Source organism: Diabrotica undecimpunctata, chromosome 8, assembly GCF_040954645.1.
Source record: "Diabrotica undecimpunctata isolate CICGRU chromosome 8, icDiaUnde3, whole genome shotgun sequence".
Lineage (NCBI taxonomy): Eukaryota > Metazoa > Arthropoda > Insecta > Coleoptera > Chrysomelidae > Diabrotica > Diabrotica undecimpunctata.
Window position 1 is genome coordinate 57,984,756 of NC_092810.1, and position 20,704 is coordinate 58,005,459.

The 20,704-nt window shown below is 34.5% G+C and overlaps 1 protein-coding gene across 7 annotated transcripts in view; it reads right to left on the bottom strand.

The window, feature by feature from the left end:
• Window positions 1–20,704, bottom strand: part of LOC140447590 (methyltransferase-like protein 22) — a 540,943-nt gene that overhangs the window by 233,168 nt on the left and 287,071 nt on the right. For 5 of the 7 annotated variants that reach the window (XM_072540330.1, XM_072540324.1, XM_072540327.1 and 2 more), the window contains one exon: window positions 14,189–14,274. The exons of the other annotated variants lie outside the window; for them this stretch is intronic. The gene's annotated coding sequence lies outside the window, so the exon portion shown is untranslated. The remainder of the gene's footprint in view (window positions 1–14,188; window positions 14,275–20,704) is intronic. 7 annotated transcript variants of the gene reach the window in all.

Below are 20,704 nucleotides of genomic sequence, written 5' to 3' on the forward strand. Positions count from 1 at the left end.
TACTACGAATGGTACTATCTTTAACAAATCAGTACAAATTGTAGGATACCCAGATGACATAGACATCATAGGTATGTCCACAGAATCTCTGACTGAAGCATTTCGGTCGTTAAGAGCATCTGCACACAGAATGGGACTAAATATAAATGTTCAAAAGACCAAATATATGTGTTGCACTAGGTCAAGCAACCCGACACCTACACGAATAATAATTGATGACCTAGAACTGGAAGACGTTGACACCTTCATATACTTAGGGTCGCTGCTAACCAAAGATAACAACGTCAGTGAAGAAATCAACAGAAGAAAAGTGCTCGCCAATAAGTGTTACTATGGCTTAAGAAGACAGATGGCCTTAAAAATGCCTAGAAAAATTAAACTGACTGTATACAAAACACTAATAAGACCAGTGCTAACATATGGTTCAGAAACTTGGACACTAACACAGAATGACCAAGAATTGCTCAAACGTTTTGAGCGAAAAATACTAAGACGAATATATGGAGGCATAAAAGAACAAGGTTTGTGGCGCAGGTGTTACAATTTTGAGTTGTATAGAAGATTTGGAGAACCTGACGTTGTAAAATTCATTAAGGTAGCACGCCTCAGATGGATAGGTCATGTAATCAGACGAGAGGAAGATGCCATAGTCAGAAAAGTTTTTGACCGAAGAGGGCCGATCGGACAACGAAGAAGAGGAAGAACGAGACTTAGGTACCAAGACAACCTAGAAAATGATTTGAAGTCTATCGGAATTAGAGCATGGAGAAGAGTTGCCAGAGACAGGGGCGAATGGAGGATTGTTCTGAAGAAGGCTTTGGCTCATAAAGAGTTGTAACGCCACTGATGATGATGAATAAAGAAATAAAATATGTTGAGAAAACTAAATGTCTAGGCATGACATTTGACAACAGATTATCCTGGAACCACCACATTCATGATCTAAAAAGTACGTGTCAATCTGCACTTAACATTATAAAAACTGTTGCACACAACACGTGGGTAGCAGATAGTAAAACACTGACCCTTATGTACAAGTCATTGATCAGGTCCAAACTCGATTACGCTTGTATTATTTATGATTCAGCCAAACCATATATCATAAAACAACTCGATGGAATACAAAATAGTGCTTTGGGAACCATACTAGGTACCTTTTATACTAGCCCTACTCAACTGAAAGTTTACACTGTGAAGTTGGAGAAGTCCTCCTGGAATTCCGAAGAAAACAACGATGCGGCATCAATACAGACAAATTCTATGAATCCTGTTAACCACTATGTAAATTCAGACCGTTTTAGGAATATCTTTAAAACACATGCTAGGCTTGACCTTCCTTTTTATGAAAAGATAAATAGATACCTCAATGAACTTGAATTCAAATTTCCAGATACCTATTGTATACGAGATAATAACACTGTTCCCCCTTGGACTGTTCCCATCTATCAATACCAAACTCTCCATATATAAAAAAGCAGATAACCATTCCAAAGCATTATATCAATATGTCCTCCAAGAACTCAAGACATACAGTAACCATAATCTTTTATATACCGATACCTCGGTATAGATATAGATGTAAAACTATAGATGGAGTGGGAGTAGCATTTATGTCTAATAAAACAAAAATATTAATGAAACTCCCTAAATTAACATTTATTTACACAGCCGAGTTAACCGCTATTCTCAATGCAATAAATTTTGTGGTAGAAAATAGTATCAAAAACCCTGTCATTATTACGGATTCCCTAAGTTCTGTAATTGCCCTAAATAACTTATATCCTAGCCATCCAAGTCTACTACTTAATAAATCAGCATTAAGCCAACTGCAAACTATAAACATAAATTTCAACTTTGTATGGATTCCTTCCCATATCGCAATTGCTGGTAATGAAGAAGTAGACTCCTTGGCAAAACTAGCAATCTCGAGTTCGGAAGCTGTAGAAATCAGAAGCATTCCACATCTAGATATAAAACCTATAATCAAGAAATTAATAATCACTGATTGGCAGACTACCAAACTACGAGAAGTAAAACATTCCATATTACCTTGGAAATCAACCCCAAATAAGAGTATACATTAAGCCATCCAATCTCGTCTGAGAATAGGCCACACCGCCATCACCCATAAATATCTGCTGGAGAGTGAATTAAAACCACAGTGCTACGTATGTGATATTGTGCTCAGTGCTCGCCATATTTTACTGGAGTGTCCTTTATATTGCATGGAGAGACTTCAATATAAATTACAAGATACCTTACAGGTGATATTAAATGACGGAACTTATATGAAAAATTTGACATCATACTTATATTCCATAAATGTACTAAATAAATAATTGTAAAACTTTAAATTGTACAACGCCGATGACCCTATGAGGTTGAGGCATAAATAAAGAATAAAAAAAAATTGTCCAGTACAGTAATATTTAACCCAAATAGTCATTTTATTATTTCTTTTTAATAAAACGGCGAAACCAATCATACTCATAATTTAGACAGATTTAATGTATCGTATATCTTTAACGCAACCCTAGATACGAAAACTTAATCCTACTCCAACATAAAGAGCCTCGAGACTACCCACTCATTGAAGGGCCGGTAAAAACATAAATTTTAAACAAAAAATGGATTTTTATAAATGTACGTTTGTGAAAGAAAAATCCACAATGATCAGAATTATGTGGGCTCTGCCGTTTTAAATGAATTCGATTCTTCAAATCAGATTGGATTACAATTCTATTTTGCGAAACGGCACGTACATACGTGTGGCAGATGTTTTATTACGAAAAATGTTTGAATGTGCACCTGCCTGATTTACCACATATAAAGATACATAAAAAAGCGCACAAGGTGTTGTATATAACACGAGATGGCAAGTGGCTGTTTCGGTTAAAGCGAGGATTTTGAAAGATCTTTTCAATTTTTAATGTATTTATAAAACATCTGCAATTTTATAACAAAATTACAGATACAAATTTTAACTGCAATCGACTCCCCGAAATCCATGAGATCAAAAAGGTTGTTGCGCAATGTTCTTCCTCGATTTTTGCGATTGGATATCACTTTCCTAGATTAATTTAATTTATTTTCTAATCCCTTCTAATCTCTTTGCTAGGACTTTTTATAGTACTTGTAGTAAATAAATTTCTCTATAATTTTCGCAGATAATTCACTTTTTTGATAAACCAGATGTATTGGCAAAATTATCTATCATTTCGGTTTTGTTAATGTAATATAGCTTATCTCATAATATATTTTCTAGCACTTTATGTACTTCTTGTATTAAGGCGATTTCTTTATATTTTTTTCATTTAGTTCATTTTTTTGGTAAACTTGATATCCTCCTCTTCAGTTCTAATCTCTTGTGGGATGTGGTGACACCATCAGGCCTTTACAGTTTTTTCACGATTTCCTTCCATCCTTTCCTGTCCTGGGCTAGTTGTTCGGCTTCATGTAACCCTTGGTTAATCAATATTTTTGTTTGATGACCCAACGGCTTGGAGATCTTCCCCTAGGTCTCTTTCCTTCAACTCTACCCTCGACTATCAGTTTTTCCATCGTACCTGTTCTTCTACCAATGTGTCCAAAATACTGCAAATATCTCTGTTGTATTTGTTTAAGCGTAAGTATCTTGGAAGTGTCATAACAGAAAACGGAGGTACAGAAGATACGAAAGCCCAACAAGCTTTCAGCACGCTCAACCCTGTTTGGAGTTCTGGCGAGTATACTACAAGGACAAAGATCCGAATATTCCGATCAAATGTCATGTCTGTTCTTCTCTACGGATGTGAAACCTGGAAAGTAACAAACACCCTCACAGACAAACTGCAGGTCTTTGTTAACAAATGTTTACGAAGAATTGTTCGTATATTCTGGCTTAACACCATCAGAAACGAAGATCTGCTACACCTGATCGAACAAAGAGGGTACAAAATGAAATTAAGTCCAAAAAGTGGGGTTGGATCGGTCACACACTCCGAAAAAATAGTTCCAGTATCGCAAAGACTGCCCTAGAGTTGAATCCCCAAGGGAAAAGAAAAAGAGGTCGCCCAGTACAAACTTGGAGAAGATACATCATGGACGAGATAAGAGGCCAAGGAAAGTCTTGGAATGAGGTGAAGGCCTTAGCGCAAAATAGAACCCGACGGCGCGTTTTCACTGAAGCTCTATGCTCCACTTAGGAGTTCAAGAACCTTATATATATATATATATATATATATATATATATATATATATATATATATATATATATATATATATTTGTTTGAGCAATCTATCCTTTACTTTAAGTAGTTCTAATATCGATACGTTAGTGCGATGATTAATCCAGGATATTCTTAACATGCGGAGGTATACCCACATTTCAAAAGCGTCTAGTTAATTTTTATGCGCTTTCTTTAAGGTCCACGTTTCGGATGGATATGTGGCTATGGGAAAATAAGTGCCCTTACTAGCCTTAGTTTTGCGTGTATTGTTATGCTAGAATTTTTCCAAATTGTTACCAGTTTCATCATAGCTGTTCTAGCAATAGTCAACCTTCTACGTATCTCTGTCACACCCTTAGTCATTTGTTATTAGGGACCCAAGGTATATGAAACTATTTACTACTTCAAAGCCCCCAATTTCTTTAATGTGTTGAAGATTATTCCGAGCGTTGTCTACTATCATGACCTTTGTCTTACTCCTATTTAGATTTAGTCCATATGTTTTGCTTTTCTCCTCCAGACATCTCATTATGTCTTCCATTTCTTCATAATTTGACGCGATTATTAAAGTGTCATCAGCATATCTTAAGTTACTGATTTTTTGACCTCCTACTGATATTCCACCCTTCCATTCGTCTAGTACCTTTTACATAATGTGTTCGCTGTAGATATTAAATAGAGTTGGCGAGATTATGCATCCCTGCCTGACACCCCTGTTCTGAAATGATCGGAATGGGTGTTGTTTATTTTTACTGTGCACTTATTATTTTCATATAGACTTCTAATTAGTTGAATTAAGTTGTAAAGTGTTCCCATTTCCGCTAGTATGGACCATAGCTACTGCAATTTGACTTTATTGAAGGCCTTTGTGTAATCCACAAAGCATATAAGCATAGGATTATTGAATTCACGAGTTTTTTCGATTAGCTGTCTGACATTAAGGATGTGTCCTCTTGTGCCTTTTCCTGGGACAAATCCCGCTTGTTTTTCTGATATCTGAGGCAATAGAAAAGCTTTTAGTCTTTCATGTATTACATGAAGTAGAACCTTGCTTGCATGGGATATTAGGGTTACCGTTCTGTAGTTGCTGCAATCTAGCGGAGTTCCTTTTTTGAATATAGGGATGAAAGTGGGTGTTGTCCAGTCGTTGGGCCACTCTCCGGTTTCCCAAATCTTTTTGCAGATCATAGCATAACATTTACTCCAACATCTCCACTCTCTCCGGTGATGTGGTCTGAACCAGGAGATTTTCTATTTTTTAACTTTTTGATTGCTTTTGCCTTTAGAATGTTTGGTTCTCTCTCTGCAGTGAACTCGTTGTGATTTGTATTCTGGGGATCATCTGCATATAGACTTTAACAATATTTTCTCCATACCTCTGCAATCCCTTTCTCGTCATTTATAATATGTTGGTTTTGATACATAATTGTTTGTGTGATTGGTTTAAATTCCCTGGATAGATATAGGACTTTATATAGCTCATGAGATTCATACCGGTTTGCATGTCTCTCGAGTTCTTCGCATTCTTCATTTATATGTTTATTTTTATCCTCCATATATGCTCTTTTATTTCTCTATTTCACCTTGCTAATTCGTTTTTGTTGCTGTCGTTTTGATATATGAGAGATTTAATTATCCTTCGCTCTTCGAGAAGTTGCATCGTTCTGTCTGTCATCCAGTGTTTTCTCTTGATGATCTTTTTTTCGGTTCTGGTTCTTTCTACAGAGGTTTCTATGGCATTTCTAAAACCTTTCCACATTTCTTCTAGGTTGTCTTGTGTGTTCAACATACTAGTTTCCTTCAATGCATCTCTAAATGCTTTCGGACTTCAAATCTCCAGCCTGTTTTGATTTTGGTGCGGCATTGTTCTTTTTAGCTTCCTTTTCTTGAAGCAAGCCCACAATAATTTATGATCGGATTCACATTCAGCTCTTGGTCTAGTTTTTACGTTTGTGAAACATGTCTTTCATCTGTTTCTTATCAATATGTAGTCGATTTGGTTCTTGTATTCTCCATTAGGGCTGGTCCACGTCGATAAACGACGGGCATGATGTTTGAACATTGTGTTTACAATGGCCAAACTGTTTTCGGTTGCAAAATCTATTAAACATTCGCCTCGGCTGTTTCTAATACCTAACCCATAGTTTCCTACATTTTGGATGTTATCATTTCTTGTTTTTCCTACCTTAGCATTAAAATCGCCCATGATTATGAGTGGTTCTTTAGATGAAATATTTCTTATTGTGTCTTCAATAACGGAGAATACGTCTTCCACTTTATTGTCTAACGCGTGTGAGGTTGGCATATAGACCTGAAGAAGGTTATTTTTTATAAGTCTATCATTTATCGATTGGTAATCATACACGTATTGTGAAACTTTTTTAGTCACCATAATTGCAATACCATTTCTTCCTGTGTTATTTGCTCCCGATATGTATACAACATGATCTGCCGTTCGGAAGTGTCCTTGTCCTTTCCAATGTGTCTACGAAAGTCCGCATATTTCTTTATCCTCTCTTTCGACTTCTCGTTGTACTATATGCAGTTTGCCTGGTTGCAATAATCCTCGATTATTCCAGGTTACTATTGCCATTGCTTTTCTTAACTGAAAATCTGATTTTCTTCCAGGCGCCAATTTCGCATGTATTGCCTGGTTGCTCACAAACACATGCCCGGTAGCCCATTTGACACTAGTTGGCCCGGAACCAACTGAGCGCCGATCGCTAATCGGATCGCTAAGCATATCTAACTGATTTGATACATTCATGATGGTATAGTCACGGGCATACAATCAGGTGGTTTTCCCTTGCCTGCCTGATCGCAGTATCACGGCCGGTATATCTGTCATTAAGCCAACAGTAGAAATCATTCCGCTATAGCCTTAATGAAGTAATGTCATAGCTGCTGCCCTATGCCATGTCCTTAGTTGGTCCACGGGTGCTTATTTGGTAAAACATTATTTAGTCCTTATTGTCCTACATATCTGTAGGACATTTCCCTATCAGCCAGTGGGACGCGCCGTGTCGGGGTTGAGAGGACTCCCCGCCCGTCCGTCACTACTTAATTCAAAACTCCTCCTCCATGCATACTAGCAACTAGACATATTGGTCCATTATTCCATTTGTTATCTGATTTCCTATTTTACCTCTTCTACTGTGGGGACTTATTATTTTATGTCGGGTATTTAGTGTTATGTTTCTAGTATAATTATTTACTTCTCTAAAAAGACCGTCCGTTTTTTACTAACAATGAATTATATAAATTAATTTTACGATTGTTATTGGGCTCTTGTTTATATAAATTCGTTCGTAAATTCTGCCCACGATTGAGATTCTGCTTTTCTGTGCCATGTTATACCAACTTGTTTCCTTATGTCATAGTCATATCTCAAATTTTAACGTTTCTTGGTCTCTTGATGCCTCTTGGATACCACAGTGTAATTCTAATGGACCATCTATTTTAAAGATTTAATTCTGTGGATTATATCAGTGACCTTGGTTTTCTGTCTGATCCATTCTATTCGATTTCAATCTTTCTTTGTTATACCTAGCATGCATCGCTCCATTGCTCTTTACGTGACTTTGAGTTTCGCTTTAACCCTTTCTTTAATGTCCAAGTTTTGCAACTGTATGTCATGATTGGTAGTATACACTGATCGAGTGCTTTTTCCTTTAGGTGAAGTGGCATCTTAGATTTGAATATAACTGCATTTCTACCAAAAGATGCCCAAACCAATTTCATTCTTCTGTTGATTTCTGGGAGTAAGGAGCCAGATTTATGTATTAATTGTCCCACGTATACAAACTCGTCTACTGTTTTGAGTGCAGTATTGTTTATTATTACATCTTGGCCATCCACTAGTTCATTGTACATTGTTTTTGTTTTTGTCAAGTTCATTTTTGGGCCATTTTCATTGTCAGCTGCCTTAAGGTAGCTTATAAGTTCTTATAGTTCTGCAGGATTATTAGCAATCAGAACGATTTCGTCTGCAAATTTTGGATGGCTGAGGTATTCTCCGTCAACAGATAAGCCTTTGTTCTACCAGTTCCTTTTGTTTTAATATATTTTCTAGAGTTGCAGTAAAGGTATTTGGTGATATTGCGTCTTCTTGTCGGACGCCTCTGGTAGTGGGAAATTTTGATAGTGTTTTGATACATTTTTACCTTGGCTTTGATTGTCTGTATATATTTACCAAAGTCTCTATGAATGGTTTGTCAATGCTATTGTTGATCAAGCTTCTATTACTGCCTTGTGATATATAAAATCGAAATCAATGAAGGTTAATGCTAGCGGTATGTCACATTCTTTAGCTCTACTCATTGGTTATCCAAGCGTATGGATATGATCCAGGCTACTGAATCCACTTCTGAAGCCAGCTTGCTCTATTTGGCTAGGCAGCATATAATGAATTTTTAAAGCTGTTGTTGATGATCTTTGTGAATATCTTGTATATGATTGGTAGTAGACTTATTTGTCTGTAGTTTATGATATCCCCTTTGCCACCTTTATTATGAATGTGAATTATGTAAGCTGTATTCCAGTGGTCTGGTATGCATATTGATCTTAGGCAATTCATATATATGCCTGCTAAAATTTTCCAGGATTTTTTGCCAGCATATTTAAGCAGTTACAGTGTATGCTATCTAGTCTAGCTGCTTTATCGCTTTTTACTTCTGGGCTTTGTATAGTTCGCTGTAAAATTCAGTCACGAATTGTATTATTTTATTTCTGTCTGTAATTCTGGTGTTTTCGTTTGTTACAGCAACGATTTGCTTCTTCCCAATGAGTAATAATTTTCTTTCTTGTTTTCTTATGTTTTTTTCTGTTTTCGATCGCATTTTTACCAGTCTTTCATTGTATTTTCTTATGCCTTCCTTGATACTTTTTCTTATAGTCTTACAAAATTCTGTGTATTGTATTCTTTGTATGTTGCTACTTGCTTTCATTTCCCTTCCGTGTTTTAGCATTATTTTGGTTTTATCAGGCAGTTAACTATGTTCATTTTGTTGCACATGCCCAACATTCAAACCCTCACGATAATCTCTTACTACAGACACCGAGGCAACCTGCTTTGCATCGAACTTTTATACTTCGGTAAACTATACAAAGCCATTCTGAAGGGGAACTGAACTGTAGAAATGTCCAATTCGGTGGTCACGTAAACAACCCGGAAGGCATCCAATTAACAGATATGCTTCTAGACCTTCCCATAATAAGAATCACCAACACTAAATACAGGTTTTGGGTGCAAATAGGGCCTCTATCCCAGATTATATTCTCGTTACTGGTAGACTAATGCATATATTCGACGATTGGTGCCATATAGGCGACTCAAATAACGTCCGATCATCTCCCAATTCTTGTGAACACAGAGTCTGCTAGAATTAAGAGTGAAATATTAATCCTACAGGCTTTTCCGTGGGAAGCTACACCAGAGCTGAATTATAGAGAAGGTGGTTAATTCTGGAACAAAGTGAAAGTCCTAACAAAATAAAAACAAACCCAATATTCTCATCTGTTGGTAGACACTCAAATAGTCAGCTCCTCAGAGCTGAAAGCGAAGCATTCTAAAAAATTCGCTTCGAAAGAACTGTCAAACGCCAGAAAATCCATACTTTGATCGCATATTTAAACTCAACATAGAATACATAGTCAGAAATACTCTTACGTTTCACAATCCAGGCCATGATCCGATCATGGCTCACCGACAGTGAAACGGAGAGCTATTGCCAAATAAGCAAAAATAGCTCTCCAGGACCCAACAATATTATTAGATGAGGTCTTAAACAACTTCCTGAGAGTAATCTCCCTCTTCTAACAAAAACTATTAATGTATGGCTTCAAAAAAGGGTCAGTTTCCTACTACTTTGAAAGTGTATAACACTATAATATTACCCAAACGAGGTAAACCCCGTACCGATGTGAAATCCTACAGACCTATATCTCTCATAAACATACTAGAAAAGGTTTTTGAGTATAACCTTAAAAAGAGACTCAATGATTTTCTCGAAACCCACAACATCATCCTCAAATTTCAATATGGATTATTATCTGGTAAATCTACACAAACTGCATTGACAGACTTCACAACTAAAGTCATCCAAGCCGTTAACGACAACTCCATCGCCACAGTCACATTTCTCGATGTACAAAAGCCTTTGATTAAGTCTGGCACGCCTGACTTGTTCGAAGGCTAATTGACATCAGGCTACCATTGCAATTTATAAAAATTGTACATTCATGCCTCAAAAACAGAACTATAAAAGTGAAAATATGCAATCCACTCTCAACCTTCTTTACTCTACAAGCTGGAGTCACCCAAGGCTCAGTGCTAGCGCCCTTGTTGTACCTAACATACAACAGCAACATCTCAAATCTTTACATCAAAGGTACACAGTTGTTTCTCTACGCAGATGATACGGCTCTTCTCACAACATCGAGAACATACCACCCTAAAAGAACTTTTAGGAAAGAACAAACTCCACTTAACGACGTCGAAGATTGGTACAATAACTGGTGAATAACACTAAATGCTGCAAAAATACAAACAATTGTGTTTCCCAGCCCCACAACAACAACCAAAATCAACAAACATAATCACGACCAAATCTCCCTGGAATTGATAAGAGAAAGGCTTAACATCAGTCCGACAGCATCCTACATGGGTGATTTATTTATAAGAACTCTCAACTGGGATGCTGATCTAAAGGCAACTTTAGATGTTAGAAACAGAGCTCGACTCCTAAGACATATTGCAAGAAGAATTGGTAAAACAAACACAAAGACTCCCATTCATACTTATATAATATTATCATAACTTATATAATATCATAAAACCTATATTCGACCTGTTATAGAGCATAAGGCTAACTTATAATGTCTCCTAACAAGTCATCAGAAACTTAGAATTCTAACAGCCAAACGTAGAATCTTGAGTAGTGCAAACTACAAACCCCCGAGATTCCCATCACGTAAAATCCATAACATATCAAACGTTGTAACCATACTCGAGAACAACAGGAACTTTACCTCCAGAGTCATCAACGGCCCCCCAACAAACACCCAAGAGACCCTAAAAAGTTTCTGTTTTTCTCTTGATCACGTACGAACCCACAAGTCAAAAAACAAAAAAACTTCATCTTCCTTCCATTCTAATGCAATCCAGCATTGAGTACGCTGACATCCTTGAAGCTACTCCGCTAGCTTTCCGCACTCATCTCTAATCAAATCCTTTTTCCTTACTCCGGACATCGGGAAATTGGTTTTTTTGCGGTTTCCCAATCTCACTACTCAATAATACCTATTCGTCCCCCGAGGAAATAGCCGCAATTATTTTCTCAACTGACTTGACATTGATTGAAACGGTCTATTGAACTCTGACAAGGCCTGGCCGTTAACGCAAACGATCAATGACAGAATTTTAGTGCAATATACTAATTCGGAAGTTGATCGTAGACGTAAAAACCGCTTGCAGAAATAATAGTCACTAGAGAACACAGTTTTAGTCATCGTCGAATCAGCACACAACACATACGCACACTAACATATTCAAACAAACACACTTTGGCATGACAGTGAAAGGGTTTCTATTTCACTAAATCTAACGTGACCTCACCGTTAACGCAACCAGCTGATGACAGAATTTTAGTGCAATACACTAATTCGGAAGTCTGCTGGAGACGTAAAAACGGCTGACGCAACAATAGCAATCAACGAAATGGTCCTTCACTGTCATGCCTTCACACACACTCTCACATACTGGTTTGTCAGGACTGTCTCTCGACAGCTGACGAGACCTGACCGTTAACGCAATTAGCCGACAACGATAGTTTTTTTTTGTTGTTGTGTGCTTTTGTACACCAAGACCATATTCAAGACAAACACCGAAGAGGATGAAAATCAGGCATACCCATATTCAATCCCCTCCCCCCAAATAAATAAATCCGAATAAACCTACTCCCAAAAGAACATTGATGGATCGACATTTTGAAATCAGTTCTCCTCGAATACCAGGAAGATATATATATATATATATATATATATACAGTGATGAGTGCCTTAAGAACCGGCAAAATAACGCAAAAGATAGACAACATAACACGTTGTGAAATAAAAAGAGATGAAAGTAGTAGAGGTGGGCAATTATCGATAGAAACCTCTAATTTACATTAAATTACATTAGGACTATCGATAGTTTCCCACCTTTAGACGTTAGCTTATGAGCTATTTAGTTGACTCAGTCATAATATTACAAGTATGACGTCGAATATTTACATTTTTTAAATTTCGCATAAAGTAAAAACTGATTGAAGGCGATAAAGCAAATGCAAGTAAACAATTTAGTTAATAGTAATTTGATAATTAATTCTGTGTTGACGAATACAGAATAACAAGCTATGATAATTCTGTATTGAGAAGAGTGTATGCGACGTCTCAAATCATAGTTTATTATTGATCAATACTTTAATGTTGGATAAAAAATACTCCTACTTAAACTGTTTTTACTTACATTACGTGGTACGTATTACTATGACTGAAGTCAACCAGCTCATAAGCTAACGTCTAAAGGTGGGAAATTTTCGATAATTCTAATGTAATGTAAAGTAAATTATAGGTTAATATCGATAATTTCTCACCTCTACTACTTTCATCTCTTTTTATTTCACAACGTATTATGTTTTCTATCTTTTGCGTTATTTTGCCGGTTCTTAAGGCACTCATCCCTATATATATATATATATATATATATATATATATATATATATATATATATATATATATATATATATATATATATAAAATATTTTGTTGGGTATATTTCAGGTTCTATCGGTCTTCTATCGGTATTAGCTTCATCAGAAGTGCTCTACAAATTTATTAAAACAAAGAGATAAGCAACATTACTATAAAATTACATAAATATGTACTTACAGAGGTAGAACTGTTCACAAAAAAAAATTGTGAACATATCCTCAACTAAGCAAAAATCCTTAGCGAATTGGTTTCTAGTACTCATAAAGAGTATACCGAAATAAAAAAAAAAGACAGTTAAGATTTGATTTCACATATAGTGAGTTTGTGTATCCGCTTATACGTATTTCATCCTAAAAGGAATCTTCGGAGCGGATATTCACAAACGCTCTAAAAGTGAAAACAATCTTTCCTGTCGTAGTAGAAGCAACTTTTGTTTAGAAGCAGCTTTGTTGTGTCCTATCTTAAATTTGGAAGTCATCTTGGTCTCTTGACGCCTCTTAAATACCACAGTGTAATTCTAGTGGACCATCTATTTTCAGTTCTTCTCGCTAAATGTCATGCCCACTGCCATTTTAAAGATTTATTTCTAAGGATTACATCAGTCACCTCAGTTTTCTGTCTGATCGGTTCTATTCGTTTGCTTAATCTCATTATTACTATAGTCGCTTATCATTTTTTGTAGTTCTGCAGGACTATTAGCGATCAGAACGATGCCGTCTGCAAATCTTAGATGGATGAGGTATTCTTTATCAATGGATAGGCATCTGTTCTGTCAGTCCATTTTACTGAATATATTTTCTAAAGTTGCAGTGAAGAGCTTGGAAATATTGTGTCTCCTTGCCTCTGGTAATGGGAAATTGTGGAGTGGATGGGTAAAAATATAAATAATATAAATATATAAAATATTTAAAATATATAAAATATATAATATAAAATATATAATGAAACCTTTAGGGCTCTCCTGAACTTGAAATCAGAAATCAATTAAATAATACAGAAAAACAGAGAAAACATCAACATAAATTCAATATTCATGTAAAAAAATACATGAAATGTTGGAAATGTGTTCAGAATGTAACGAGCAGTAAAAGAAAGCGAGAAGTCACAGAATAACTAACCGTTTCAAAATAGCATTGTGCCAGCTGAATGGTTTTGCATATGAAAAATATTCTAGTCGTACGTTATCCTTTTAGACATATGTGTAGGTATATTTATTTATTGCTTACCAAACAAAAGATAGATGGAAGGTCCTTTAATATTCAACGGCTAAAAAATCCTATAGGCGTGACTTGAAATTGTTGAAATATATGACCTAAAAAAAACATATTTTACGTAAGTTTTTGCTGATTTTATATTTATGAAAAATACTGTTGAATTGTTTTTTAATAGGGAGTACATATAAATATATTCAACAGTTGAAAACCATCTAAAATTCTTCTTGCACTAAATCTTTGTGTATTTCTTGCACAAAATGTTGATATATGTGAAAAACAAATTTTTAGTTTTTGATGAATACAAACACAATATTAATTCACCTTAATATTTTTCTTTTGATATAACAAACAACATTTTAAGAAACCGCAAATATGTAGTATTAAACTAAAACGGGTAATTGGTAAAACAAGGTTATCAATTCTTAAATACAGTGATGAGTGTCTTACCACCCGGCTTTTTAACGTAAGAGATAGAAAACACAGTTACCTTGTGAAATAAAAAGAGATGAAACTCGTAGTGGTGAGAAATAATTGATAGAAACTTATAATTTACATTACATTACATCACCACTATCGATAGTCTCACACCTTTAGACGTTACCTTCGAGCTAAATCACCTCGGTCATAATTATTATGTGTAACGTCGTCTGTGTGACGTATTTCCATTTTTTAATTTCGCATAAAGTAAAATCTGATTGACCACAATAAAGCAAACATATGAATAAAATAATTCAATTAATAGTGATTATTTAATCTAAAGTTTTAAATTATTAACCAAGAATAATTTCTACTATTATCTGAGGAGTTTCATACACTCATGTCACGAAATAATTATCAATCCTTCGTGGATTAGTGGTAAGAATTCGACACTGCGACACAGAGGTTGCAGACGATTAGAGTTCAAAACCCACATGTGGTTTCTTTTTTTTTAGTAATTTGAAATTATGCAGAGATCGTTTTGCTTTGAATCACTAAACCTTTATGTCAGTCGTTACTAGTATTAGAAGTGTTTAAACATAAATATGTTATTGAAAAAACAGTATCGTCGTACTTTCGAAAATAAAGTAAAAATTCTTCAAAATTAAAAGAACGTTTAATGAATGTTTAAATAAGTAAAAATTCTACAAAAATAAAAAAAAAAATATTGTAAACAAACGTATTTACAATATGTTCAAATAAGCCTTGATTAGCAGCAGAACAATAACCCAAACTGTCACTAATTAATTATAAAATTCTGATGGATCAGAGTTCAAGGCACAATGTTCTCATCCAGGCGCTCAGGTTCGAATCCAACATGAAGGTTTTACTTTTTTAAAAATTAAAATTTGAAATTATGCAGATATTATATCGATTTGCTTTAAATCAATAAACATTTATTTCAGTCTTTATTAGAAGTGTTTACAGTAAAACATGAAAAACTTATTGAAAAAACAATGTACTTTCGAAAATAAAGTAAAATTTCTTCAAACATAAAAGAACGTTCTAAATAAATGTACTTTAAATATTCTAAATAAACGTATTTTATTCTAATGAAATGTATTTACAATAAATGTTCGAATAAGCCTCCATTAGCAGCAGAACAATAACCCAATCTATTATAAAAGTTTCGTCTAACATTAGTTAATATTTCTGGACTAATACCTCTCATTGAATCAGAGATCTTTTCTCTTAATTCTCGGAGAGAATTAGGCCTATCGTCTTTAATTTCATATAGTTTGGACTTGATATATCCCCACATAAAAAAATCACAAGGTGCAAGATTAGGTGATCTTGCAGGTCAAAAAATATCTCCTTGGCCACTAATCAATCGATTAGGAAAAGTCGCACTGAGATATTCACTGACTATGCGAGAATTATGTGCAGGGCAAACATCGTGTTGAAACCATATGGAATCTAAAGGTATTGATAAATTACGAAGGGCTGGGACAATTTGATTTTGCAGAAGTTTCAAGTATTTCCGCCCAATCAACATACCGTCTATAAAAAATGGACCAATGACATGATTCCCTATTATGCCTCCCCAAACATTTACTTTTCGAGGACGCTGGGTACGAGCGACATAAATCTGACGAGGATTTCCTCGAGACCAATACCAAGCATTTATTGAATTGTGACGGCCATGCAATGAAAACGTACATTCATCGGTGAACAAAACGTTCTCTAAAAAATGTTCATCTTGATGTGATATTTCCATTGCAGTTTAACAAAATTCTAAACGTCTATATTGATCCCCCAGGGAACTGTTCGTTGGATTTATGAAGTTTATAGGGACGGTATCCATGTCTTTTCAAAATTGTACCTACTCTAAATCTTGAAATTCCATATTGTTCTCCGAGACGAGATGTTGATTGGGTAGGATTTTGCTCAATACTTGCACAAATCAAAGTGTCCCTTAGTTCCAAATCTGGATTTACCTCCCTTCGTCTACGAACTCCTCTTCGAGCGAACACGGATTCATATGTAAAAAAATTATGTATAATAGACTGAATTGTTGATCGTGTTGGAGCCGGCCTATTTGGAAACATATTTACAAATTGTTGTCTAATCATGTTGTCTGATTATCCATTCACATGCCAGACAACAATTTGCAGTTTTTCCTCGACCGTTAAAACCATTTTCACGAATTGTTTTTTCAATAAAAAGTTTCTGTTTACCGTGCAAAAACACTTCTCGATATGGTATTATTTGATGGCTGAAGGCTTGATGATTTGGTTAGCTGTAAAGCAGGGAGCTGTTTGCGTGCAACCATTCCAATGTTGTCAATTGTTTTGAAAATCATTACCTGTACAGAGGAATTGATATTAACACAGAGAATTTAGTGATGGATTTGACATTAAACAGTCTTCACCGGATTATTTTGCATTCACAACTGAAGACTGTAAAACTGGAATTGAATTTGAATTATTTTGTATTTCTATTTTATAACATTGGAATAAGAATAAATTGTAAATAATGAGTTTTTCGAAAACTTGTTACCTAATATGTATCATATTTTTTATTATTTTGATTGAGTAAAACAAAATTTTATCCTTGGTGTAAATTGAACCCCAATCTTCTTGTCAATAGACCACGTCTCTAACTATTACACCAATTCCACATACAATAATTGTTTTCGGATCTTATACCTACCTTTAGTTTAGTCAAATATTTCAGTTGAGTTATTTTTATTATTAAATAAACTTAAAGATTTCTAATTTAAAGTCGCTACAATTTAATGTGTTTTACTATAATATATCTTAATTTATTCAATCATTTATTTTTCATCCTTATTCATCCGTATAATTATAACTGAAGTCAAATAGCCACATCTAAGAACTAGCTTTATCGCGTACTATCTCACAACTTAATCTGTCTTCTATCCTTTCCGCTATTTTGCCGGGTGGTAAGGCACTCATCACTGTATATACATATGTACAAAATTATTGGCAATAGCTCCTGTACACAATATAATGACAGGATGTAAATGTAGAATCTTCCTGATATATATCTTACCAGAAATTAGGTCGTTAAAAATAGCCATTCTCACTGCGAAGTTCTCATGTGATTATGGACTACCTAAGGTCTGACGTCACAATGGGCGGGGTTTTTAAAAACCTTTCCAAACATTCTAATTTGTGTGTATTTGTCCTATAAGAAGTTGGAAATATTTTAATTGTTTTTTAATTGTTTGAAGAATAAATAAGGACTTCTGGTTGTGAACGTTCATTCTGTGCGATAGGTATTATTTTTTGTTCGTGAATTTGTGAGGTAAGAATATTAAAGTATTAAGATATTTCCTACAGTACATTCAACCAAATTACACCTCTAAACGATTAACGGAATCGCAGAAATCATTTCGTTGTAGTAAAAGGCACGATAAACTGCACTGGTGTCTTTTAATTTTAAGTATAAAATAAATATATGTGTCACTAACCCGTTGTTCATAGTTTTGCATATTTTGTTACATTTTTTTTAATAAATAGTATTCTTGCATAATGTTATTTAACGTACATTTCTTTCACCTACTTGTTTAATATTTTTTTTTTCTGAAGCAAATACTAACGTGCTAAGGATTAATTTATATTCAAACTACATATACAAAGTATTAAATATCACTTTTAATTTTTGGTAAAAAATACTTCGGAGTAAACAAGAACATTTTGTCAATTTAATTAGTGGTGGTTAGATTGACCAGTTATCTGTTAAAGTGTACCGTTTTTGAGATGTCTGCGATTACGGGTGAAAGTTAGGGTTTTGGTAAATATATTTAACTTTTTATTTTCAAATGAAAATATTTGTACTAAAAATAAAATAATTGTGGAAACATTTTAATTTGTTTATGTTCGGATTCCAACCTACCTTTCTAAACTTTTTGTCAAACATAATTAAATTACAATCGGCATTCATTAGACTAATTTGCTTAATGTGTGTAAGATCTTTGTAAGCGGTTATATTATATTTTATATCTCAAGCATAATAGTTAAAAAGTTTCTGTCATATTTGTTATGTATGGTTTTCATGTACGGATACACTTGGCAACGTTGCACTTGGCAAACGAAACCTCAAGTGACAGCGGTGACATGACAACTACACATGACAAGGGACTTAGGTTATGGACTACATGTGAACTGAAATAATGTTAATTTATACAATACTTATTAAGCTAAATAAATTAATAAAACCTATCGTAAGTAGCTTTATGTTATGTCCAACAGTCCTAAAGAGGAATACATTACATGGTGGCAGCGGAAAAGTGGCGATAGGTTAAGTTGTGTTAAAAGCCAGTGCATGTGGAAAAAGCTATAAAAAAATATATGTAAGTAAAGGAGCTATACTGTGCTCGAATCAAGATGACAGATACTTGTAAAGGCTTAGAACCGTTTAGTTTCCAAGGAAATAATATTTCACACGAGTGGAAATTTTGGAAGCAAAAGTTCCAGTTATTTTTAACAGCCTCCGGCAAAAGTGAAAAACCAGACCACATAAAAATCGCTATTCTCCTAAATCAGTTGGGAGATGAAGGGCTAAGGATATTCAATACCTTCGAGTATGAAAATGTTGGAGATGATCCGAAGTACAATGTTGTTTTGTGTAAGTTTGATACATACTGCAGCCCTCTTAAGAATTTAATTTATAAACATTTTAAATTCTTTAAAAGAGATCGATTACAAAATGAGAGTATCGATCAGTTTGTAACTGCCTTGAAACAATTAGCATCAACATGTGAGTTTAAAGAAAAGGATACTTTAATTTTGGACAGGATTGTTTTGGGTACACATGATCTACGAATTCAAGAAAAATTATTACAATGTGCTGATTTAAAACTAGCACAAGCTATAGACATCTGTAGGGCTATGGAAAATAGTGCTGTTACTCAACGAGAAATATCCAACGAAAGTGAAAGTGTTAGTGTTGTGAAGAAAAGAAATGAAGAAAACAGACCTGGATCTACAGGACAGTCAAGGTATGGTTCAAAGTATGAGAAGGAGCAGTCTACAAGCCACAAAGTTACTGACAAAAATACAGGTAACCATTATATTCAGTGTTATAAATGTGGACTTCAGCATATTAGGGGTAAGTGTCCTGCATTTTTCAGATATTGTTCTTTGTGTAACAAAAAAGGACACTACCGTAAATTTTGTCCTGATAATAACAACAAAGTCCATGAAATCAATGATAACAATAGTAGTTGTAGCAATTCTGACACTGATTTAACTGATGAACAGGTGCTAGTGTGGACTGTTAATGAAATTAATCCGAACTTTTCAGAATTGTTCCAAAAAATCATTATTAATGGTAAATAGAGTATTTTAAAAGTTGATACTGGAAGTGAAGTCAATATATTGAACAGTAGTGATTTTAAAAATTTAAATATTGATTATAAAATGCTTGAAAATACTAATAGTTCATTATCTAGCTATACTGGACATGTTATTAATGTTGTTGGTAAAATTTATATACCTTGCTCTTTCAAGAACATATTTAAAGATTGTCTGTTCTATATTTTAGATAATGATAAACAAAAATCTCTATTATGCCTAAAGGCTGCAAGAGACTTTTAAATTGTTTGTGATCAGCCTAGTGTTAGTATGATAGATAATGAAACAAATCATATTATAAATAGTTATAAGAGCATTTTTTCACGTGTAGGAAAGGTCAACAGGTATTTTAATATAACTTTATCTAGTGATGCAGTGCCATTCATAAGTGGGACACGAAAAATTCCACTGGCTATAAGAAGCCAAGTTAAAGATAAACTTGATTATATGGTACGTAAAAACCTTATTGTACCAGTTAGTGAACCCACAGAATGGCAAAATCCTATTTTAGTTGTTCCGAAAAATAAGGGATCTGATATTAGAATATGTATGGATCCTGTGTATCTAAATAAATATGTTAAAAGAGAAAGGTTTCCAATTCCTACTCAAGATACTTTATTTGTTAAGCTTTCAGGGGCTAATTATTTCACACTATAAGATGCATCATCTGCTTTTCTTCAGTTGCCTTTGAATTATGAAAGTTCACTTTTATGTACTTTTACTATACCTT